This window comes from Melospiza georgiana, chromosome 2 (genome assembly GCF_028018845.1).
Source record: "Melospiza georgiana isolate bMelGeo1 chromosome 2, bMelGeo1.pri, whole genome shotgun sequence".
Classification (NCBI taxonomy): domain Eukaryota; kingdom Metazoa; phylum Chordata; class Aves; order Passeriformes; family Passerellidae; genus Melospiza; species Melospiza georgiana.
Window position 1 is genome coordinate 100,610,317 of NC_080431.1, and position 26,683 is coordinate 100,636,999.

The 26,683-nt window shown below is 38.6% G+C and overlaps 1 protein-coding gene across 2 annotated transcripts in view; it reads right to left on the reverse strand.

The window, feature by feature from the left end:
* The window catches only part of MID1 (midline 1), a 140,274-nt gene that overhangs the window by 102,816 nt on the left and 10,775 nt on the right, over window positions 1-26,683 (reverse strand). The window contains exon 1 of one of the 2 annotated variants that reach the window (XM_058045253.1): window positions 3,927-4,001. The exons of the other annotated variant lie outside the window; for it this stretch is intronic. The gene's annotated coding sequence lies outside the window, so the exon portion shown is untranslated. Of the gene's footprint in view, window positions 1-3,926; window positions 4,002-26,683 lie in introns of those variants that run through there. 2 annotated transcript variants of the gene reach the window in all.

Here is a 26,683-nt window from a genome sequence, read left to right on the forward strand (position 1 = left end):
TGATATGCAAAAACAAATGATCAGCATGAAAGAAAATTACCAGTTCATCCTATTCATACATTTTCATTGGCAGAAGAATTATCATCTGCCTTGTCTAGAAGTTACATGCAGTGTTTCCATAATGTTGAGATAGTTGTTTGCAACATTTAAATTATATCAATACAGGAAAAGCACACCTGCTATGCTGTTTGCAGTGTTATAAAGCCTTGACAACATCCCTTTCTGGTTGAAACATATGCTAGCAGGAGAATGTATTTTTGAAAAGATGAATCCCCTTAAGTTATTCAGTGAGACAAGAACATCTCACAGAATTAAGGTTTTGGCACAACATCATATGTTCCTGCTCATGCGAGATAAAACAATAAGTAAGGCTCAAAAACTAACAGACTACAAAAAAAATCTTGACCTGTAAATCCCAAAGCAATTAATCAGTTGCTGATTTAGTATGATATACAATAATATATTAGATACAATATTACACATGCACATAAACCTACACTACAATATACTTGGAATGCTTTTTAGTCTTTATTTTTCATGTTCTTGCAACTCTTGTATCTTTACATTCTTTAGATAGAAGATCTAATATTTCTCAAAATTCTTCAGGTGAAGGAAAGCAATTAATTGTTTAATATTTAGCATATGGGAATCAGCACTGACCTCCAATTAAATTTAGGGTTGAGGGTCTGTTCCATAAATCTCCTCAACTGAATTCTAACTCTACATTTGAGAAAATGGCATTTATTCTGGGGTATATCATTGCTGTATAGGAACAAATATCAAGTTCATGTCTTGGTCTCACACTGGCAGCATGGAAAAAAAAATGGAGCAACCTCAAAAACTTACCAAAGGGGACAAATTGCTTTGTACCACACCACTCTTTTCCTCACTCCTTTCAACCTAACAGCTTCCTTGATATAGATGCCACTCCACAACAAAAGGAAGGTAAAATAATTTTACCCACCCAAACCCACCAGTTTTCATAAGGTTTTGGTTGCAGGGTAGAGTTGAAATCTCCCACATTTTCCCAGCTTGTGTAATGCCTAAGGTGACACAGTACACCCTGAATTTTAACATAGACTATTCAGCAACAGAAGCACTCAGAAATTATGTGTTCCAACACATTCCTTCTAGCCACAATGGGTCACACAGAGCCATGTTAGTGCAGCTTGGAAACTCTGTAGCTGTTAAGCTACTGTGAGTTTTCAGAGGTGGCACAAAGAAATTCTTGCATTCTCTTCCCACCAAGTTGTTCTATGAATTCCTTCCCCACAGCTAAGTAAAGGCAATCATGGGTCCTAAAGGTCACAATCACTGTCTTCACCTAGACAATCATATTTTAATTTCTCACAGAAGGATAGCCTGCTATTCTTATGCTTCCTTATCTGAGAGATATCTTTCTTATCTGGATCTGCTTTCTTATCAGAGAGAGCATTTAAAGTAACAGCAGTAATTCCCAGGAACTGGTACAGATATAAAGATGTCACCTCAACCACCACATAGGGCTCTGAAGCTAAACTACCTGCAAGATATATTTTTGATGAACTAAAACTTTTTATATTTATAATCACATTACAGTATATCACAATGTATTGAGAGTGTTATACGAGTGTGTGTGTATATGAGAGTATTATGTATATGTATATGAGAGTATTCAGTGTATATGAGAGTGTCAACCTCTCACTGTCCTGTTCCCTGATCCTCATATGCAATCCTCAAAAAAGCCTAGAAAATATTTTTTAAAGGAATGAGCACATTTTCATAGAGTTCTACTCTGCAGATTTACAAAGAATATAAAGAGATTCTGGCTATTGCAAAAAAAACCCCACCCTATTGTCTAATACTGAAGAGCCCCTTCTAATTTATGCCTGCTGTACTCTCAGTACACTGAACTCCCTAAGATCATTGTTGTATTTAAAACTCAAGATTTTAATTAGGTCATTAATTAGCTGTGAACCATGGCAAGATGGAAGATAAGGAACAAGTCACATCTGTGGTCTGAAGGTTATCTGTTTTAGATCCCTGACAGAAACATCTCACCACTGGAGGGAACACCCAGCTCAGGCTTCCTGGATCTGAAAATAATAAAATGGGAATCAGCAAGAAGACTATTCCATTAAAAGGAGAATCTTCACCCAGGCCCTTGCCAGACCCTGAGTCCAGCTCTGAGAGGAGTGGGGACATCTTGCGCCTTACTGGTGTCACCGGGGCCACCATGGGCACGTTTCTGCCACCACAGCTTGGGGTACCAGGCTCCTGTTCACCATTACCAGGAGGATTTTTAGGAGCATTCTTCAGTTCAGTAGTCCAGAACAGAAATCTGCAAGTCCCTGTTAGCAAATCACTAAGTGAAAAAATATGAGAATGCAGTCCTTCTCTCTTGCTGCACAGTGGTTCCTAAATGCAAGTGGTGGCTTTCATCTGAACTGGTCTCTATAGGGTCCCTTGGAAATCAATGGAAAGTAATAGCCATCTCTAAAGCCACCTGATTTAGACTACATGAGATTTTCTTTAGTATTATGTGATCTGTGCTTTCTAGATCTGTTTATTTTATTCCAGGTATGAAAGGAACTTTAGAATCTAAGAAATTAAGACTACATCAACTAACAAGTAACTCTTTCCAGTGCTCTTGAGCTGTAAAAAAAAGAAAATAGAGAATCTAACATCTTTTTTATTCTTATGTGCTCAATGATCACTTGTTTAGCCAAATTTACTTCCAATAAATATCTTCAAATAGGTTTAATTTCTATTGTTCTCTAGTTAAAAATCCAAGAGGAAAAAACTGAGTTGAGTTGCAGGAGAATGATCCCAGAACAACCTCTTTCCAGCTGACACCACTGAGCAGGGATTTTTCTGGACTTGGATAGTTGTACTTCTAAATTACTGTATCAATACCACCAATAGGCCTCTCAAATAAAAGGTTCTTAACATCATTCACAAAATAGCTTAGCAGCTTTTAAGACAGAATGGAAACAGAAAACAATAGCTTAATTATTACATCCCTTTAGATGTTCTTCATCAAAAAAGCATCATAGTTTATCTCAAAAAAAAATAGAACAAAATTGTACATTTCCTGTCAGCTGGCAAGCAGGTCAGTGTTACTGTAATAACTAGAGTAGCACTTGAGAAAGAGTTACTGGTATGCATCTGCACAGCTTCCAGCTTCTTATTCCAGCAGCTTCATAAATACCTATTATCAAACATCACTGAATGTCATCTTATCCTCAGACAACTGTTTTTCTTGAAATACTTTACTGGGAAAATCACATGATGACTCTGTACCTATGAGCTATACATGCTGCTGATTCTCCTAAATGTATGCTGCATTTTGTGGGCTTTAGTGGATATAGAATTTGCATGCAAAATAACCGTAGTGACCAGACCATCAGTCTGAGCATATTGGTGCCAAATGTACATCCTTGGAAAAAACATCACCTCTCAGCCATCATACTTGAAACACGGCATTGCTTTAGGTTATGTAACTTCATCATTTACAAATAAATAAATGGAATTTGAAAGACTTTGCTCAAGGACTGAAGCAGGCATCAGGGAATTACTGTATTCTTTAAATTTTTCTCATGTAAACATGTATCTCAGCCTTCATCTGTTATTTTAAAAACAGAATTATAATGTTCCAGATGTTGTTAACACTATGCAGATGCTAATGCCCCTTTATCTCTCTAACTGGTTTTATGACAAATAACAAGACAATAAGTCCTTGTTTGAAAACACGAGATGAAAAATGCTCCATTTTTTTCCAGACTTTCCAGTACCAAAAAGATAATTCATCACAGCAACAGAGCAAACCTCAACTCCTCCCTAGGACTGCTAAACACATTATAAAATACTTCCTAAATTACTTGCAATGGCAAGCACACACATCGCATCTGCTCCAGTCCCACAAAGCCACCCAGCCGCATACCCACCGCTGGATCCCGCCCTACATCTTCTGTGGGAAGCATGGCTGCGGAGACAGGGACCGCGCTGACCCTCCAGGAACCACCAGCAGCCCCGCTGGGACAGGCAGCAGAGCCCAGCACTGCCCCAGGGATCCTGTGGCAGCACTGACTGCGCCTGCAACTGCAAGACAGTTGTGACTGAAACACAACAGGAAAATCTCCCCTACAATTGCAGGAAAACCCGCTCCACCTAACTGCCTCCGCCGGGATCCCAGCTCCTGAGGCCAGCCCTTCGAGCTGCACCCACAGCACAACACCTCCTCTGCCTCCCAAGGGCCGGCCGCGGTGGGCTGGAGGCAGGGAGAGACGGATCCTCCTGCAGAGCATCCCAGCAAGGGCTGTGCTGGGGCAGTGCTGCCGCACGGCTCGGGTGAGGCTGAGCTCAGCCCTGGGGCAATGAGCCCACAGCGGGGCCGGCAGCACCCGGCCCGGTGAGGGAGCCTGGCTGGGCCTGGCCAAACCTGCCACGCCCGAAAGGAACAGTGCCGCGCTTGCTGGTCCCCAGAATGGCAGAACTCTGCACGACAGACCTGTGGCAAATAATCACTTTTTTTCCACTGCTTTCTCCAAATCTTATTAAAAAAATATAACAGTGCAAAGTCTAGCGGGAGTTTGCTGAAAGTGGGGACAATTTGAGAGAGTACAACACCTGTGTGAAAGACTTCCTACAAACACCACAGAGACCCTACTGCTTTGAGATTCACCAGGTGAAATACAAGATGATAGCAGTTGCCTTTTTTTTTTTTTTTTTTTTTTTTTTTTTTTTTTTTTTTTTTATTTTATCCTAACTTGTATGTAAGCAGCAAACTGCAGCAGGAAACTGGAAATGCTTAACCAAAGTGCCCGGGAGGAATCCTGACTGAGTCACACCAGACATTTGGTCTCCAACAAAGGTGTTAAAAAATCACACAAAGTGGAAACAGCAGGAAAGAATTGCTTCCTTGTGTTCTCCGTTTTTCATGTTGCAATGCCCTCTTTCATACAATGGTAACACAACAAAGTGAAACAAAACATACCTCAGACATCTGAGCATAAAATTGCAAACCCACACTTGTCTTAGGTTTTTCTTCCATGGAAGAGCCTGCACTTTGTTATTTTAAAGCAATAAACAATTGTTGTGATTATTTAATTTCCTATTCATTTCATTTCCTTGAAACAATAGACCAGAGACCTCATACAAATGCACGTTCTTCATAAGGTTTTTAAAGCTTTTTGCTGGCAACATCTGTTAACTTGTGTGTGGAATAGCAGCTTCTAACAGGCAAACTGAGCATGCAGAAATCAAGACAGATGTGCAGAGGGATTATGATTATTAGAACCCTTTTCCATGATGTTGAATGTCCATGGATAACCTACAGTCAAGTCAAGTTACAAGCAGCCCAGTAGGAGCCACAGCACAAGTCCTAGACAAAAGAATTTTAGATTCCTCAACACATATCCTGTCCTTGATTTTTCATTAAATAGCATCAGTAATTTCTTTGGACTGTCTGTCCAGCCATGCTGGCTTATACTCATCCAGATGCATTTGTGATCAACCAGCTCAAAGGATTCTTGATTCTGTGATTATCAGATGCTGCCCTGCTGCTCTTTTGTCCACGCTATAGTTAGTCTGCCTTTTCATGCCCTTTGCTTGCAGCAACCAGCCACAGTCTGAAGCAGTTTCAATGAAAAAACATTTTATATTTAAATTTTCTTAATCAATCATAAAAGTGACACTAATCATAAAAGTGATACCAATTCAAACAATCTCAATTTTGCTGATACATCTGCCTTAATTCCTGCATAAGTTTTACTTTAGTTTGAGGATAGCACTGTATGTATTAAAATAGACAACACAGAGAGATTTCATAGAGCTGGGTATCCCTATGTGATGGTTTGTCAGCAAAGGCTTCAGAATACTCTCACTGCTTATGCACTTGTATGCACATATACACATGTATACAAGTGAATGATTATGAGTTCAAACCCATGGTCTCATGAAGTTGTACTTGTGTCACTTGTGATGCTAGTTATCATTCAAAAATCTTACCTTAATATAATGAAATCATCTAACAAATATCCTCTGCCACACTAATTTCCCTTCTTTCACTTTTCAACTCTAGTGTGAACTATAAAATAGATGTCTTCTAACCTTCCTCCTCTTCAATATCTATTGAAATTCATTAAAACCTCAGTAGAAGTGACTTTAGACATGAAGCTGGATTCTCATATAGCACAAGGACAGAGATACATGACTGAATATAATCAAATTACCACAGTTTAACAAGATAACATCTCTAGTGATCAGAGCCAACACAGCTGTGCATTTGTGTTCTTATGATCCCCACCAAGAGCTTTGGAAACAAAAGTTACTTCAGCACCAATAACTCCTTTCTGCTGAAACTTACCACCTTCACCACAGAAACAGTAGATAAAATGCTGAACCACAGCTTGTGTGTTTCTTTCCATGGCATAAACTACAAAAAAATGATTGCTTAAGGTGTGTATGGTTGCAGTAAGTTACAGCAGTGAAAAAAAGTGGGTAGCTTGTGACAGTAATTTCTTAAACTATGCCAAAATAGTCACTAGATATCAACGGGCAATGTCCCTGGCTCAAACAGGAGGTGAAGAAATTCAGTCCAAGACTCTGAGCTAATATATTACTAGAGAGATAAGTTATTGTATGTAAATTTAATATAGCGTAAGGCTAGGAGACTTAAAGAAAATCCACCTATTGACTCTATGTAAAATTATTCTTTCATCATGTTTGAGTCCTAAAATTATGTATTTCTGATGCCAGAATCACCAAAATGTGTCTATTTGCTGTGCAGCCACTGTTTCTGCCAAATTCAGTCAGCTCCTCATGTTAAAAGTTTGATCAGCAGGATGCTGTTGTTTAGGGAAGCATTATGAGTATCACACTTTGCATTCTGCGTGCCTCACAGTTGTGCTTTGCAGTTACAGCGTTATTCTGTTACAATGCTCCTGGCAATCAAGAAACAGAGCACCTTAGGAGCTGAAGCAGATCAGTAGAATAGAAACAAGCAAGTGCCCAGTTAGGTTACAAGAAATCCCATTTCCAGAAAATATTCAAAGTGCTGGAAAAGGACAATACAAGGACTGATGGGGAGAAGCTACTTAGATGGGGCTCAAAATCATAATCCAATCTTAATCCTGAAATTCACCAACCCACAAGCATCCAGGACAGCTTTTTGCTGGGTTCCTTTGTGTTACGTGTAAGTCAGACATAGATGTTTTCATAGATAAAAACAGTTGGACAGTTGGTTCTTGAGAAAGCTAAAAAGTAAGATTTTTCTCTTGCTAGTTTGGAAATACTAATATGCAGTTACCAAATGTCATTTTTACTGCCTTGCCTTCTGCCCTCAAAAGAGAATTCTCTATGCCACTCCTTCAACGTGCAGAACAGAAATACAATCTTTCTTTTATAGTTCATTTTCTGTGCAATTTTATCTTATTTTGACGGACAAGGAACATAAATTTTTAGATTGATAGGTGCTGCTGCCGGGCACTTATTCCAAACAATCAGTCCACTGTCTTCAGAAAGCAGATACCATAGTGTAGTATAATGGATCCTATTGAAACTGTAATATTAACAAATGGAAAAAATACACTAATGTCTGCAGTTTATAACTTTTCCACAGGCAAGAACAATCACATAAATTACTTGTTCTATATACAGCTAATCATATGATTCTCTGATGAAGGAAATCAACAACAGTGGATGGGTTAAAAATAGTATCTCCTCAGTCTTTCCTCTCTTGCCATATGGTCAGTCAGCACAGAGGGGTTGATCCAAATGACATTAGAAACTCACATTTTTCTGAACAGGGCCAGAGGAAGAGCAGCCTCATTGCTGTTCTTAACAGCATGTCTGAGATGTAGGGTTTTCCTGCTCCAGGCAAATAGCTTCAGTACATTTCTGACTAGCCACATCCTCTGCTCAACCCAAGTGAAGGAATTGGAGAAAATACAGTGCCCTCCCCTCAAGTCAGTATCTGCACCTTGCAATTCTCTTTTTACACACTAAGGACATAAAAGAAAAAAAGAAAGGCAGTCTGGCTTTTTGGAAAAATTAAGAAATATCATGTCAACAAGCGTGATTAATGTGATACAATTTGAGCAATTTCTTAGTATGAAATTGTTTCATATGAATGCTAAGTGCTAATTCTCCCTCAAACAGATGTTTATTATTAATTGCTCTTTGAGCTTTAAGCCTCCTCTGGTGTCACTGATGCAACTCTTAAGACATTGATGGGTCACTTTGGCCATTGATGGTCATTTTCCCCTAGTGCTTCATTTGTATCTAAATATCATTTAAATTTGAACCAATAAGCCGTACTATAAATGACCCACCATTGAGGCTCTTTAGAGAAAGGCAAAACTTTCAACAGCAGCATGGGATTCTAAAATACTTTATGCCTTGCTGAAGGCGAAATATTTAGTCCTTGATTCATATTTGAATAGATTATAAATTGCTCCATCAAATATCATATTTCCCCAATTTAAACAAAAACATATCTTACTAAACTTCAAAGTAAGCCACAAAAAAAAGAAAAAAATCCCCTTGCTTAGAATGTACAGCAGCTGCTTGTAAATTTGGGGGAAGGTGAGGCAGAGAAAGGGAAAAAGAGAAGCTACTTCCACTGCTACACAGAACTTGCTTTTAACAATTCCTTGTGATCAATGAAGCCTCTTGCTCAGTTCTGCATTTTGGATTTTGGAACTTCTCTGCTCTAAATTGTTAGATTGACAATACAGCATCTAATTTTTGAATTTGAATTCTAGTCTGACCCCCTAAATCATGGAGGGAGTGATCAGAGCAGGAGCATGAAAACATCAATTGAACCTGATGATCAAAACTACTGAAATAAGATTTGAAGAGTATCAGTGTGCAAGGACATGTTTAAAAACAGAGGAGGGGGGAGGGGGGAAACTAACCCAGTCAAAAGCACAGGAACTTGATCCTTTTTATGTTTTCTCCTGCAAATATCCGAAAGCATTGTTTACCCTTTCTGTCATGGAAGGTTTTGTATTGAAAAGATAAGAAAATAGTTTTCCTTTGTTGTTAACTGCTTTTTAGCAGTATGATGCCAAAACAAACTTAAGCTGACACTTACTAAATGTGAAACTTGAAGTTTTTAAACACATCTTCTGAAGTCTAAGTCTCTTCTACAGTATTGAAAAGGTGATTAATCCTAAAATGTGGAGAGGATATTGGGATCTAAAAGCTAGACTGCCTTAAAACTTTGGAAGGTTTAGAGATCAGTCTTAATTTTGAGGCTCTTGGCTACATCTAAATTCTCCACTGTTTTATATTCAAAAAATTATGGGCTTTTTAGCAAAACAGGCAGATTAGTGTCTTTGGTGGAGATGCTTTACAAAGAGCATGTCTGATTATGGTTTCCCTCTATGTGCTCAGATTCTGAAAACCAGGATAAAGACTTCACTTTAACAAACTTGACAGACACTGCCTGAATCTGTTCATGTTTTTATAACATGGCCACAGGAAACTGCATTAGAGAAGAAATTTAAATTTGTTTTTTTAAGCACTGAAATATAGCCCTTAGTATTATGGGAAGATTATGTGGTATTCATGAGCAGTAGTATGAATGCACAGTTTCAGTAATTACAAGTGTATTTTAGCCTCACACTCAGCTCCCACTTTTGCTGAAATTTCAGCTCTGTTTCCAATCAGAACCATAGTTTAACAGCTTTCTTTTGAAGGGAAGATCTTACTGAAAACAGTGTGGCAGTTGCTCTGCAGACACTAAGAGACAGCATCAGATACAAGAATTTCTTGGGAATGCTAAATAAAGTTAAGCACATAGACAAATACTTAGAGGATTAGAACCAAACAATTTTATGCTAATGAAATAATCTTTGGTCCTGAGGGTATTGTCTATTGTCTTCCAGAGATATTCATGTAGTAACTGTACCAGGATATTTTAAAATAAATGAGGATCATTAACAAATTAAAATGAATAGCCTTGAAAAGTATTAGTAAAGCTGTGCCTTTTAATAGAGAACACTAACTTATGAAAAACAAAGCAAAGCATCAGAGAACTCAAAACCTTACTTACCACCACAGGGTCTGTTAAGTGAATTAATTGCCTTTCAGATTTCCAAAAATTTCAGGATAGAGACCCTTGATGTGCAGAGAAACATTTACACCCTTTTGTTATTTTTCTAATAGTTTGTCAAGTGAAGAGTCAAGAGAATAACTATTTACAAATGCAAGTGTCCAAAAGAAAAATATTCTGGATATTCAATGCTCTCACTGGAAAACAAATTGCTTAAAGCATAAAAATTATATACTTAGTCTACAGTTAGTTCAAGGACTAATTTTTGTAACATCACATAGGATGAATTTAAACACAGACCGTCAGAGACTGCTACAGAAAACATCTCCACAAAGGCAGGCCTTGCCAGTTATGTTTGATTTATGGGTGGATTTGGGTTTTTTTGATTCTCCAATGAAATATAAATCCCTGTAACCCCTTATGTACTACTTTTGTTGCACTAATTATCTGTTCATCTGATTTCTCTTCCATTCAAAACCAAAGTGGTTTGTATTCACAAACCAATATGGATTGCAGAGAACATTCTTACAAAGTTCAAGTTTTAATTAATGAGCCACAAGAGTCAGGAACACTTGTTAAACAAATATCTCTAATTAATCGCATCAATTACTCTCCCTCTAAGTACTCCTGATCTGCAAGAAATTAAATAAGCACCAAGTCCTGGACAACACAGCAATCACTTTTTTCCTATTTATTATTAAATCTCTAATTATCTGGCAACTTTCCTCTTGTGTCATACTCTATTCCTTATTTTCTTGACAGTCTTCTTCAGGGTGGTGCACCTGCATCTAGACAAAAAAAAAGCACAACTGACTGATAAATTTCAGATTAAGGAGTTGTGCAAATATTCTTTCCCATCACCCTGAAAGAAGAGTCTGTCACTCAGAGTTGAAGGCTCTCCAGAGCTCCTGCAGTTCTCAGTGCCACTATCAGTATAGTCCATGCAATGGAGTTTTCCCCAAAAGTAATGCTGACAAACAGATGAAGAAAGAATACATTTTTTGTTGGAAAGGATATATTTTTTAATATAATATTTTATATCTTTCTAAAGATATAAAAGAATCTCCTACTACTGTAACCTATCAAAAATACAGTGTAAATTATAACTAAAAGCATTCTAAGAAACAGTGCTTTTGTATTCAAGCAAGAGAAAAGGGAAAATCTTAAATAAAAACAAAGCCTAGCAGGTAAGCCAAAGAACAAAGGCCCCCATATGACTCAAGAAAAAACCCAAAGCAGATGGCTATTAAGCAGTAGCAATATCTTTAGGGAGGAATTTTTATGAAACTTCCAGGTTTTGAGCATGACATTTTTCAAACTAAAAGGAATGGCAAAGTCCTTTAACTGGTAAGGGTGTTATACTTCAAGTTTCTGTGAATGAACAGGGCATCACACAGGCAATATATTTTAAAAGCTGAAGTTCCTACAGGACTGGTATTAACATACCACAGAATACCAGTTGAGAATAATACATATTGCAGCCATTAATTTTAATCTCCTTGAACCTGAGATTTTTAATACAGATATATAATTTCATAGGGAGCAGTCACACTAGATTAACAAAATGCTCTCTTCAGTTGCCATGGAAAGGCTATGTCCCATAGAAGATGGGTGAGGTAAAAGAAAACTGAGGAACAAAACTATTACTGACTGACCCTCTCCCAGGAATACCCACTCTGACATGGTGGAACAGCCATCCATGTGCCCATCTTCCATTAGTTCCTCTTTTGAAAGCCTTTTTATCCTCTAGCCCTTTATAACATGCTCTTGCGGTGAGATCCACAGTCAATTTTAAATTCTGGACTTGCTGAGCAATAATTTAACAAATCTCCTCCAGACAGAAACCAGCAAAAAACCTTTCCCCCCGAAAAACCCATTGTTATTAGTGCTTTACATAGTGAAGATTCAAAGAATTGGGATCTTGACTCTATGCTTTTCATATTTGTTTCAAAATCAATTTTCCATTCTAGGTAACATTTATTTGCCACAACTATCATCAATTTATCCTACCTAGCTCTCTTCAGAGCAAATAGACAAAGCACAAATCCCTTGAAAACAAAGTTACTGGGCTGTTTTCAGTTGCCAGTAGAGACAGCAGCTATGCTCTGCAATTTTCCTCTCCACTCGTCAGTCCTGTATATATTATCAGCTCAGGAATGCAATACCTTCTTTTCTTCTCTTTTCCTTTCCTACCTTCTTGATCTAATTAATGCCAACCAGAATAAATGTGTCTTTGTGAACTAGTCAGACGTAGCAGTGGCTGCTCAGGGTAGCAGCTCCAGGTGGCAGCTTGTGCCCCTCCAGATTTCACAAAGCAGCCAAACAGGTTCAGCAGCATCTGACATCTGAGCATGACTTGGGGGGAAAGAGAGGAGGGGGGAAAAAAGACAAGACAGGCAAAACAACCCACCTTTGGATCACTTTGCACTAACATCTATGAATCTGGTATATATTCAATTGTATAAATACAGATTTTTGTTTAACAATGAGAGAATAATTCAATTTTTTTTCTGTAAGAAGCAAAAGGAATGTGGTCAAAAGCTTGAATAATGGACACAGTGCAGTTATTAAAGAGCAGCCAGCCTACAGAGACTTCTTTTCTGGGAAATCAATCTGGCTGGCAGCTAACTCTCCCTGACAGGAGACACACTGTATTAGTCTTAAATCCACATACTCTTATAGGTGGACATAAACTCTTATATAAGGACATAAACATCACATTTTCTAACTACTTTTGTTTCCTGCTGGATCAATCTAATAGTATCTTCTGCCTGCATGTGTCCTAGATGAAAAAATCCTCCAAGCAGAACATGAACACTCATCACCTCCCTTCCAGCAACAAGAAATGATGAAAAGATGTTGTATTACTTGAGATGCTGGAGAAAAAGAAGTAGCTACAATATACCAGAAAGAACATTTTGCTGTCACTGGGAGTTAGAGCAGATCAGTTATATCCCATGAGACTCATGTATAAAGGGCTCTTCTCCTGCACTGAATTTTGCAGTTGTTTTCTACCCCTTCCAAAATCTTTGTCAGCACAGAGATCCACACCCCAAATGGTGTCAGAATCATCATCTGCAAGGGAGTCACACCTGGAATAGAAATCCATTATTTGATCCATTCACTCCATTATAAGATTTCTTGCAGCTTCTTTTTCCACTTTCACTTAGGAAAATCAACTTCAGTGATCTCTAATGCCACAGACAGGATGAGCCAGATTAGTGTGGGATGCCTATATTGTCAAGAAACCAGTCTGAGAAAGGGCAAATGGGATAAGGGGCAGGCCAAACAGGGCAGGCAGGTGGTCTGTGTCAAAGAACAGATAGCTAAGTTCCTCTAGACGACAGAACAAAACCTTATTTTTAGCCATTAAAAAGCTAGACAAAATTTGAGCCACCTGTTTCAGGTTCTGTCTAGAAAATTGAGCGAAACAGGCACTACAGACTGGGATGGGATAAATCTTCCTTGGGGGACAAGTCTCAAAATAGCTAGCATGAATGTGTCGTTATTGGTAACCATCTCTTCCACTAAAAAAAAATCAAAGAAAAACAGTACAGCCAGGATGCTCTGGGCTCTTGACCATCAGACAGCCAAAACAGCCCTTTCTGGAAGAGCTGGGAGCGTGTAAAGGCAGTGAAACATATAGCTCATATCCAGTTTACATCACTTCCTTCAAACCCTGCTCAGGGTTCCTGGATTATCATCAGGAAAGGATGACACAGCATTTCTTCAAGACTTTCACAAAGGCCAGACCTACTGAAGCCAAGCAGAAATGGACAGAACTTGTTTCAACATACATTTCCTCTTTCTGCTAATCTTAAAAATGCACTTGGAAGACTTCCAGTGCAGCGGTGATGGGAAATTCCATCTGAATGACATAAAAATACTCCCACAAACCAGAGCAAGAAATTAATTCTATTTTCACTATCTTTACCCAGTTTTAAACAACATCTAAGATACCACTTAAAGTTGCTCTTATTTCCAGGTCATAAGAACCAAGCCTAAAAAATCCCTCATAGAAATCCCTTCTATTTTTTTTTTTTTTTGCTTGTCTTTCAACTCAAGTCAGCAACATTGCATATGTGAAAGGGTCACATATGTACACCTTGTTTATAGTATTTTCTGGAGTGCTTCTCTTTTCTAAATTATGTACACCTCTAGAAAATAATGAGTATAAATCCCTGACAAGAAGCGTGGTAGAGCTCCTGTATAAAAGACATAAACAAGATGTGGAAAATTAGGTGGTAGCAACAGAGCCTGTAAACCTTCCAACTCATATTGAGGTGTCTGTAATTCAATGAAACAACATGATTCCTAAAGCAGGGGGAAGGCCAGATTCAAAAGTATTTTTCTGAGAAAGACTCTGTGTAAAAAGCAACTTTTGCAGTCCTAGATATGAGGATACAGAATCACAGAATCAATTAGGTTGGAAAAGACCTCTGAGACCATTGAGTCCAACCTATGACCCAACACCACTTTGTCCGCTAGACCCAGGCACTGAGTCTTTCCTTAAACTCCTCTGGAGAGGGTGGCTCCACCCCTCCCTGGGCAGCCTATTCTAATGCCCAATTACCCCTTCTGTGAAAACTTTCTTCCTAAAGTCCCACCTAAACCTCCCCTAGCATGGCTAAAGGCTATGGTGACTCAAGTGCAGGACCCAGCTCTTCGTCTTGTTGAATCTCATATCATTGGCCTCAGCTCACCAATCCAGGAGCCTGTGCAGATCTCTCTGTAGAGCTCTTCCATCCTGCAGCAGATCAACACCCTTGCCCAACTAGGTGTCATCTGCAAATTGCCTGAGGGTGTCCTCAATCTCCTCATCCAGGTCATTGATACTCATATCAAAACTGTCCCCAGTACTGAGCCCTGGGAAATGCCACCGGTGATTGTCCCCCAGCTGGATGAACTCCATTCACCATCACTCTCTGGGCTGCTCATCCAGACATTCCTTTCACCCAGAGGAGAGTGCACCTGTCCATGCCATGGCCAGCCAGGTTCTCCAGGAGGATACTGTGGGAAACAGAGTCCAAGCTTTACTGAAGTCCAGGTAAACAACATCCACAGCCTTTCCCTCATCCACAAGGCAGAAGGAGATCAGGTTTGTCAAGCAGGACCTGCCTTTCCTAAACCCACTTGGGTTGGATCAGCCCCCATTTGGCTGGGCCAGATCCCCCAGCTGTCCTGTAGATGCCACATGATGGCACTCAAGGTGATCTGCTCCTGGCACCAAGGTCACACTGGCATTATCCCTTTGCTCAGGAAGCTGAGTGTACTACACATTCAATGAGATATTTTCTGTAAAAGATGAGAAACCAAAACATTTTCCTCACATTAGCATGGATGAGATGTGTAAGAAGCCCTGAGAGATGAAATATTTTAGCAGCCATGCATGGATTCAGAAGGCAGCAGTACAGCCATCAGTTACTTAAATGTTTAATGCTGAAAGAAGATTTAATGTTATCCTCAGTGACTCTTTTTTTAGGTAACAAGAGAACAAGTGTTTTTTCTCCACACTGATTTTTTTAAAGTAATTTAGGAGTAATTGTATATGAACAAATCTACAGAATAAACAAGGAAATAATATAGCAATATATATCAAAATTACCAAAATATATCAGAATTACCAGCAGGGGAGATGGGGAAAAGTACTTTTTTCTCCATATTCACATTCAAGAATAAGTTATTCTGTCACCAGTGCTAATCTCCTTTGACATAAAGAGCCTGCTTTAAAAATGACACTCAGCATCTAAGGAGACAGATTAAAAATTCCACCAAGTGGTTCACCAGGAGCCCTGCTATCACTGCTACAGTTATTATTTCAGGATAAATCCTGTCTCATTTACAAACTTCCTTCCCCTTCTCCTCCCCCAGGGCTGACTTTTGATTTCACAATCTTGTTTTCTCTTTAGAGTAGTGAAAGGGGGGAGCTCTCTTGTGAGGAACTCAGAAATTGTAAGACTGGCTGAGCTTACTGAAGGAAGCTTTGTTCTCTCCTTTTCCTTCCTCCTGGGGCAAGTTGAGTTTTTCCCTCTTTTCCTCTGCTTTCCCCTCCTTCTTTTTGAAATTCAGCTCGTCAAACATCAGGCATACATTCACAAACCCTCCTCTTCTCCACCCCCTTAGCCCCACACCCACAGCCTGGCACATCAACACCCAGAAGCAATTGCCTGAATGGGTGATTTTTAATCACTGTCTTGAGTGGCAGCACAGGGATTAAGCCATGGTCCGTTTGAGCAGGAGCTTTAAAACACCTTAGCCCCCTGAAGTGCTCGACTCTAAGCCTTTTTATTCTGCTATGTCTAGCCTGCATCTTGCAAAAATCTGTACTGATGGGTGCAATGCATAGTTTTTGATCTGAAGATCATTAGAGAAATGTAATTAACTGGCACACCATTTTAAAGAAAACTATAACTGACCTTTCTGTTCAGAATGCAATAATGCAGAATTAGAAACTTCCTTTATAATAAAGAAAGCCTTTGCTATTTCCTTTGTTACTCAAGACAACGTTTTTGCTTATCCCTACATCAACTGATAGTAATTATTTATTTTATTGCTGCAGGTCTTTATACTACCCTATAATCTCTATTACAGCTTTGGAAGGGATCAGATATAAATAGATGTTTGAAGGTGTTGACCAAGGCATCCCTTAATTTAGCATAGTTTCTGACTTGATGGCCACACCTAACAATATAAAATCTGGCCAGATTCTGCTACACTGATATCTTTAATAAGCCAGTGCAAATCACTGCTACCATAATGCAATTCCTCCTACTAAGGATTATTTCCAGCAGTATCACTATCTTTGCCATTTGTAATGCAGAATAGTCTATTATCTCTGAGAATAAAGGCATCCATGCAGTAGGTATGGTTTGTCTTTGCAAAATTTCCATAAATGTTTGTGCTTTTTAAAATGAAGAAATTTGCTGATTTCATTTCTATAAAAGCCAAGTTTATACTCTATGCCTCTTTGACTCCAATAGGGCCAGTATGCCTCAAAATGAGTCTTATTGCAAAGATCAGCACTGTGTTAAGTGTCTGATGGTGGTTTAATAAAAAAGGGACTAAACTGAGACCACTGAGCTCTTTCAATTGTCATCTAAATCAGATTATAACCTAGGCTTTTCAAAGGTGAATAGAATGCTGTAGACTAAATATCCAGCATCACTTACATAAATCCCACAGGAGCAAAACATTTTGAACTCCTTAGGAAGCAAAGAAAGTTAATACTTCTTTTTGCTGTGCATTCATGCTGGAATTTTATCACACCCAAAGTACAGAATATCTTTAGCAAAGAAACTCTATTCCTTTCAGCACTTGTATTATTGTATATTATTTTTGAATATTGAAGGGCTAATACTCAAAAAATCCCATATATTTTTCAGATCAATCGCTTGTATTATGTTTGTACTTGGGTGATATAATAAGAATTAGCATTTCCTGGAAACGAAAGCACAAAAACTTGATTCTAAAAACACAGTCCTTGTCTTCCTGAGTGCTTTATTATAAATCAAACTGGGCTTAGCTGCACTCTCTACATGGAAGGTGGCCCGGACCATTTGTACATAATCAGAATGTGATCAAAAGTGGTTAATAATTATGAACCACATAAATAACTACGTGGTATTATCAGCCTATCTTTAGATGTTATCTCTTGTGCAAAAAATTCATATTCTGTGCATACAAGGAACAAGCAACAAAACCCCCAAACACTTTGTGAGAGAGCCTTGAAATGAGAAATGCAGTGACAAATTTCAAAATAAGTGACTGACCACAACACCCAGCATGATTTTCACTTATCAAAGCCAATAAAGCAAATTATATTATTCAGATCTTATACACAAGTAACAGGGAAAAGTTTCTGACAATATTATGAACGGAATTACTCATGTCTATGCCACCACTAATGGTCTGAACAGTGTAAATCAGACATATGAAACCTGAGCCCTCAATCAGTGAGTGATGTAAGTTTTTCAGCTACATTTGTTTAGCACCCCTCCTCTAAAAAGTCAGACAAGAAAAACTCCATGTCACATATATCCATGTTGCATCAGGAGCATGGATATCCTATTTCAGATGCCAAGCAAAACAAAGTTTTAAATACTATAAGGGAGAGGGAGGAGAATATAAACAATTCAAAGCATAGTACTTCACCACCATTGAGATTCTATGATAAATTTCTTTCTTTACTTTGACTCAGACCTGTACACAAGGGCTTGAAAAGTTTTCTTCTGTCTAGTTTGAATTATCATCCTCTTGTAGCAGATTAAATTAGTTCTCAGGATCAGTTTCTTTTTTGGTACATGCCCAGTACATTGAACGGTGCTTGTTCTTAGGACAACACATTTTGAACACACAATCTTTTAAAGCATTCTCTCATACATATTTTTTATTCTGCTACCTCATATATTAAAGAAAAAGGGTCTGCTTTCAACTTAAATATTTCAGAAGCAAGTATCTGTCTCTATCAGAAAAAATGACATTGTAAAAATATGTAGTTAAGACATAGGAGAAAAGGGTGTCTTTTTATGGGCAGTGTTATCAAATCTCCCTTGGGTTTTCTGCCTGCCTTTCTCAGATGCCTGGGGAGTGGAAAGGAGTTCTGTGAAGGTACAGCATCTGGAACATGCCAGCTCTTCCAGGACAACTGGTTAGTGAACAGATTACCAGAATGCTGTTAGGGAGAATGGCTCCAATAATCAACAAAATCACACTTTTGCCAATCTGTTGTCTGGCAACACTGTTTCCTCACCACCCTCTTTGAAGATATTTTTGTTATCTGTCAAGCTGGACACACCACTATAGACAGAAATCTGGACAAAAACTTATTGGTGGGTATTACCTGATGTAATTTTAAGTTAGGACCATGTTTGACAGTTAAACTAATAATAAGGCTGGATTTCCAAGGGGGAAGTGGTATATAAACTTTCTGACACAAGTCCCAGTTTATCTTAGAGAACAAAATATAGATGCAGAGACCTATCTGAGCTCTCAAATTGGGATGTTTAGGGGGTTTTTTTCTGACTCAGTAGACAGGATGTGTCTTGGAATGGTTTTGGTTATGATATTGGTTTATAACAAGGATGGGAAATTGAAGGCAAATTAATTTTCCCCTTTCTTACTGTTATATTTCTATTTTCAAAAAAAAAGGCATATGACAGTATATGTGTCACTGGTTTTATATAACCAGTTTGTGTCCAATTTTTTTGAGAAGTTCACAGTAGCCTTTAAAACATATTAAATCCATTTAATATGTTTCTAGTGACCTTGAAAATACAGGGTGCTCTTTCTGCCCATCATCTTGAGTGAGGAAAAATGAAACTACAATCACATAGCCAAAAGCTGCCATTTGCAAATGTCCATGTGTGCCATGTAATTTCCAGTGCTCAGTATGCTACCATCTCCTTCCTGAATCAAAGTTCTCTCCCAGTCATCTCCAAAAAAACTCAGTTAAAAATCAGAATTGGATGAATGCAGCTCTTCTAAACGATAGCTCAGTTCTTCAAAGTTTTATTGTCTTCCTTGCCAGGGTCATACAACAGGCTTTATATTTTCCTGCAGCATAAATTTGTATAAATTCCAAAATAATGAGGCTTTAATGAAACATAAAATGATTACATCTGTAGGTAGCTCTTTGCTGCTGGCCATTCCTTAGAGTCTTTGCCATGCATGGCTCATTACACAGGAAACAGTTCCAGTTTTCTTGTGCCCTACCCCCAGTTTGTATGTACCATTTCTTCATGGATCATAACATCTGCCTTTTTATTCCTGGATTTTAAAACATCAAACTGCTAAACACATTTTAGTATTTCTTGGAATTATGGGCATTTAATCACTACATTCAAGCAGCCAAACAGATGAGATGATATATGACGGTTGGTTGAACAGGGAACACTTGTTCATCTTTTTCTCAATGTTATGAATGCAGGAAAAACATAAGGTGTCATTTTGGAGGCTATAAAGAAAGCAGCATTCAAGCATAACTTCAAAAAGAGTTTTAGCCATTGAACCTCAGCAGCTGAGGGCAACAAAAATTTCCCATGGATTTAAAATTCATAGAACTGGCAAATCTTTTGTAGAGACAAGGGGTAAAGTTCATGCGTTTCATAGCTTCACTAACTCCAAGAAACAACAGTGCCTTTATGTACTCCTGAGCTTTTCTATAGAAGAGATCTTTCCATGGTTAGCTGAGATAAGAAATAATGCAATGCAGATACAATACTCTCATACTTCTGAGAAGCATAACATCCTAAACACATTCATAAACTTGGTCAGCAGATATTCCACAGCTTTGGTTGAGTTACAATGTTTTAACAGTAAAAACCTGTTTCCCACCTTGAAGAAACACTAGCTGCCTTTTGCGGTTCAGCTCCCTGTTAACTATGGAAAGAGATGGCTCTGCTCAGAACGGGTGCCTGGGAAGACAGGGCAAAGTCTGAATAATCAGGCCCCAATAGGGGTCTGACAACAAAGCCCAGAGAGGAAGTTAAAAGGATTAGCACTATAACACTGTTCAGCATTAGTACTCCTCTCTCCCAGCCTGACCCATACCCATCTTCCTCCTGCTAAGCCTGTCCTTCACCATTTTTATGGTGTTTAGAATAGCCAAGTTCACTCGTGTAGAACTTCACCTCCTCACCCGAGGAGCAGCCACACCTCTGAGCCCTGTGAGCCCCTGAGCGTGGCTGGCTCATTAGCTGGATCTGCAGTGCCAGCACCTTCACTCAGGACGAGCCTGGCTTGGAGAGCTGCATTAGGGAAATGAGCAGTACAAATGCTAATTCAAGGATATCTGTGCCCTTGCAAAGTGGGAGCTGTGCTTGCTGTTTATCCTCCTGGTAGTGCTTTTGCTCAGGTCATGGGGACCTTTTTAAGCAACCTCCCCATCCTCTCCATTAATCAAGCTTGGAGTCACATCCCTGACTAATGCTGGAGTGCATGAAGGCTCATCCTCTCAGATTTAATAGCAGAGATGATGAGCTTTAGATGAGCACTTAATAATGACCTTCTGCTGCTAATGAAGTCTTTGGGGCCTGACTATAAGGAGTACAGTATGGGTAAAAAGACCTGTATAATCTGGGTATTGGGCTCTCTACATCAATCATTTCATTCTCCTGATCTGCTGTTAACTGGTCCAGCATGACTGGTTAATGTGGATACAGGCACGGAATATGCCAAAACTTTCAGGAAAATCTGACCAAAAATTTAAATGTGGGCAAGATTGGAAAGTGGGAAATGTGAAGGTTTAGAAATAGAATATACAGGAAAACGTGAAATAATGGAAATAATTGGGAAAAAACAGGATATATTAATAACTGCAATCCTGGTTTATGAAGATAAAAATGTGTGGTATGAAGCAGGCAACATTTCCTTCCACAGGTAAGATTCCCATTAGGATTCTTCCAAACAATACCAATCTCAACCATAATTACATTTTGGATGGGGAGAAATACTTCTGAAGTCAACATTTTTGAAAATAAATTGTCAGTTTGTGCCCTCATTCAGCTCATTGTGACGAAATACCATTGAGCAGTTAAAATTCTGGTAAAGAAGTAATCTGTGGCTGCAGCACCACTCTGCTAACCTTGGTTGGTCACACTCTCTATGAAGGCTGAAATTCATCTCACCTGACTTTAGATCAGAAAAACAACATAAAGCAGGATTTTGCTGCATGTGTTATACAGCCATCTTTGAATGGGCTATAACAGATATCAGGGAAAAGAAGGCCTCCTCTAAATAATATCAAATTCCTGTTCATCTTATAAAGTAGAGGTGTATAAAATAATCCTGGGATCCTTTCCTACTCAACAGGCATTTTAAGGAATCATTTTATCTTACATGTTTTATGGTTTTAGTGCAAAGAAAAATCTTATTCCTCAAGTACCCATATCCATGGACTACAAAGGAAGCTAGTAGCAAGTGGGCTAAGACACAGAAATCCCCATTGTCAGAAGACTCCCATCACAAAAGTACAACATATCCAGAGAATTTCCAGTTAAATCAGTACACATCCTGGAATGCAGTCATGCATGGTTTAATCAAGTTTAGAATGCCTCATTTAAAAAAGGAATCTCATAATATTGCTTAAAATATGACCTATATAAACAAAAAGAAAAAAAACCATAGAATAAAAGTCTTTTCAATGCAACCCAGAGATCATGTACTCCAACACTCCTGCTATGGCCACCAACAATAATAGCTGACATTGCTCAAAGCTCCCTCCAGCCTGACCTTGAGCACTTCTAATGATGGAACATACAAAACTTCTGTGGACAACCTGTTTGAGTGTCTCACCACCCTTATCATAAAAAATTTCTTCCTTACAGCCAATCTAAATGCACTCTCCTACAATGTAAAACTGTTGCCCCTTGTCCTATCACCACACACACTCTTCAGCTGTCTTGTAGGACCCCTTTAATTATTGAAAGGCCACAATAAAGTCTTCTCTGAGCCTTCTTTTTCCAGGCTGAACAATCTCAATTCTCTCAGCCTGTCCTCACAGCAGAGGTGCTCCACTCCTCTGATCATTTTTGTGACCCTCCTCCAGACCTGCTTCAACAGGTGCATGTCTTTCCTGTTTTGGGACCTCCAGAGCTGGGTGCAGTGCCCCAGGTGAGGTCTCACCAGAGCAGAACAGAGGGGCAAAATCACCTCCATGGACCTGCTTTTGATGCAGCCCAGGAAGCAGCTGGGCTCCTGGGCTGCAAGGGCAGACTGCCAGCTCATATCCAGCTTCTCAACCACTGGTATCCCAAAGAACTTGTCCTCAGCCTCGCTCTCAATCCATTCATCCCTCAGTTTGTATTGATACTGGGCATTTCCCCAGTAGTCAAGTTCACATTGGTCTACTCCTCAAGCCTGTCAAGCTCCCTCTGGATGGTTTCCCTTCTCTCATGTATTAAATGAGTCACTGAATTTCTTGCAAATGTTTAATTATATGCAAATGCCTATGAATGCCTTTTAAATCTGTGTAATATCACGCTTGGACTTGGTTAAAGTTGGTTTTAAAAGATATGTCTTTTATAGGCAGCACAATCTTTTGCTGTCACATTTTGTAAATACTAGTCCTGCCTTAAAAAAAAAACCAAACACCACTACCATTTAAATATTTTTAAATAAGGATGAGGGGAGAACACGGGAAACTAAGACTACTATTGGATTTAAGGCTAGCATGAAATTTTCTTATTTTCTTTAAAATACCTACTGAAGATGCCTTTCCTCGATACCTTGTTTCTTCATGCTGTATTGACCTTGCTGAAACACTAACACAGTAACCCTTCACTTACCCTGACTTCTCAGAGAATATTTTATTTTTATTATTCTGTATTGTTCTCTTCTCAGAGAACAATATTATTTTCATTATTCTGTATTGTTATGCTGAGATCAAGCCTATGTTACAAAATATCTTTTAGCACAATCTATTTAAGGCCTTTCACCACTTTTCTTCCTTATTCAAATGAATATCCAACATAGCACCAGGAGGTTTCAGCTCTTTATGTCAATCTATCCATCATTTGAAGAGAGATTGGCAGATGATAAAGATTAGTTATGCAAGGTATTTTTGGGAAAGGCATGATTCTGCAGGTCCCTTCTTATATATCTCCTTCCTTTTTGATAAATTAATAAGCTACATATTTAGACCCAGACACCTAAAATTCAGTTAAGTAAGGCAGATAAACTCCTGTTCAACTCATGTTTTTAAAATTTTCACTCCATTGTTTTTTCACATCAGTTTTCAGACTGAAGTTCCTGTGTTTGTTCCTAAGTTTTGCTGGGGCAGTTGCTGAGGTTTCTGTACCTAAGCTGCTCCCTGATGCTTTCCACTTAAATGCAGGAAGTCTTTGCTGAACTTCTGGGCACTCTGGAGGGAAGTATAAACAGGTATTAGAAAACTAGCAGCATAAATTGATTTAGACTGTGTCCTCCCCCCGAGGTGAATAAAGAGCATATAGTGGCTGACATGAAAGTAGAACAGCCTATGTTGTTAGATTGGGAGAACTGGAGGCCACCACCCAAACAAGGTGAATAATAAACTCCTCAGTTGCAGTGTGGACATATGGAAATGTAACAGACCACAGACTGACCCAAGTCCAGGATTCCTGGCCCAGCATATTTGCATTTAAAAGATAAAGATAAATCTGCAGAATATTAAAAACACAACCTTGTACCAAACCTTTGAAATTATGCTTTAAACCATAGCCAAGTTTTGGCATGGTAAAACATCTGTGAATTATTTCATCCACGGAAATAAAATGCTCTGAATCTTTGGAAAACATGGTCAGTTCATTTTACATGCTCAGACTTAAACTGATAATACATCTAGAGGCCAGACAGAAACTTCTAAGTCCGATCTGAAGATTTAGACTGTTTTATGGAGCAGCTTTTCTTAGTATGAGCATTGTCCACCTCCTATTATCATTTGCAATTTCCCCCAATTTTCCCCAAATTTCTCTGCTAGTGCAAGAACACTAGCAATTTATCTCCCTCATTCTGAGCGATTCTGAAGGATTTTATGGCTTTTGATGTATTGTACCATCTCTCTTATATATTTTCTGAGATACTATGACTCATTTCATTACTTCTGTAATTAAGATTTGGAGAGTGGATGTTCCTTGTGCCCTTTTGCGCTACTGGAATCTGTTTTTCCCATTCCCCTTACATCTGTCAAATTTCTTCTGCCCACATAACAAAGTAGCATGGCAAAAAGTCTCTTACTCAATACAAATAGGCTTATACCAAGAATCCTCCTATATTTCCTTTTTTTAAAAACTGGAGTCTTTCAACAACAATAAAGTAGAAACAAAATTCCCAAATACTATAGTTTACCTATGTGCCAATTTGCATCTTGTCTCTGAAACAAGAGTTGACAAGTCCAACATGTGTGAGAAATAACTGCTATTCAAAGTTAAGCTCTGGAAATGGTGACTGACATGGAGCCAGGCATTCCTTTAGCCAAGGGAATTATCAACTATAGACCAGCCAAAATAAACTCAGAAATTTCCTCTGGGTGTTAATCACTCTGAGTATCATTCTTTCCCACACACTGGGCAAAGATTCTTGACCTTCTGATTTTTGAGCAAAATCACCCCTATTAATTAAATAATTTGTCCATTATCACCTGAAGACATATGTAACCTTTTCACCCCACACAAGAAAGAACACACTAAGTAAATAAATGTCTATTGTAAATATGAGCAAATCCCCAAGCTTGTTTCATTTCCTGCAGTGCATATGCCATCCCAGCACTGCTTAGTGTAGATCTGCACAACATAACACATTAACACATCTTTTAAATCTCCTATGAATGTCTTAGCACAGAACTTTCAAATGAAACAGTCCAAAGCTAGGAAAATTAATTACAATTGACCTTACAGCTATAATGTGTGGACTTATGGCTGGCCTGAAGTACAGCACTGCACATCTCTCCATATCAGACCACTGAGGTTATATACCTTCCATGGTGTGTTTTACTGCAGTGACAACATCAAATGTCTTTATCACAAAAAAACAGCTTTACCCATGGAACTGCAATCATGAAAATGTGGGGGTAAGCTTTGGAATTGTCACTTCTGAAGGGTGATTCTTTATTCATGCAGTGGAAGATCTATAAACTCAACAGGTGTAACATTCTTACAATTGGAACAGAACCCTTTTTTAACAGCATCTTATGGTAAAAATTGTTCTCAGAATTTTTTACATTGATGCTGTCCCAGAAGCCCAGCTAACAAATTTCAGAAATGAAGATGCCTAAAGTTATTGGTATAATTGACGTTTTAAAGGATTACATGTGCCTCTGGCCTTCATGGACAAGGTTTCACCATCTGGTAGAGACCATTTATTTGCACACACGACATAATGGCCTCAAGACTGAAAAAGTCAGAAGCCTTACAGCTTGATGAGAAAACTAAGCCTCATTTTAGCTGCTTTTTACAGACATTAAAATGCCCAACACTTCAGAAGACTCTTATGATTTTTAAAAAGACACTGCAAAGAAAATCTTGCTAGGAAAATAGTTTTCTAGAGGATTTATAAAACAAAACTCCATTGATCATCCCATTACACCTTTACACTGCAATGCAAATGTGAAGAACAAGTACCATTGGGAATAGTTCTTTCAAGAGAAAGGCCAGACTGTTTCAAAGGAGGTTCTAAGTGCTTAACTCCCTTTGTAAGGAGTTAAGACTCCCTTCAGAGGTCTTCTTTACCCTCTTTACCTTTCTGTCTTCTACCTTCCTTCTCTTTGTCTCCAAGTTCTTGAAGTTTCTGTACTATTCCTCTCTTTCATTTGTGCTTACCAAGGCAAGCTCTGACTTTGTACCACTGAAAAATCCTATTTTCATCCTCAAGATTTTCAAACAAGGTTCATTCTCAATTTCTGGATAAAGCCTGCTTCCTCTGCTTTCCCAATGCAGTTGGAAGAAGACAGATGGTTAATCTTTTCCTTCTCTGCAGACTTCCTCCTGGTCTTCTCTCCTACACAATTGCTTTCCCTCTGTGCCTCTCATGTACTTTATTTTCTAAGTAACCTAGTCGAGTCTCAGGAATGCATCGTGATATTTTAAAATGTACTTCTCAAGAAAAGTAGAGCTGCTTCCCCTGCTATTATGTAGGAATAACACAAACAGACAGAGCTTCCCTTTTCTTTCC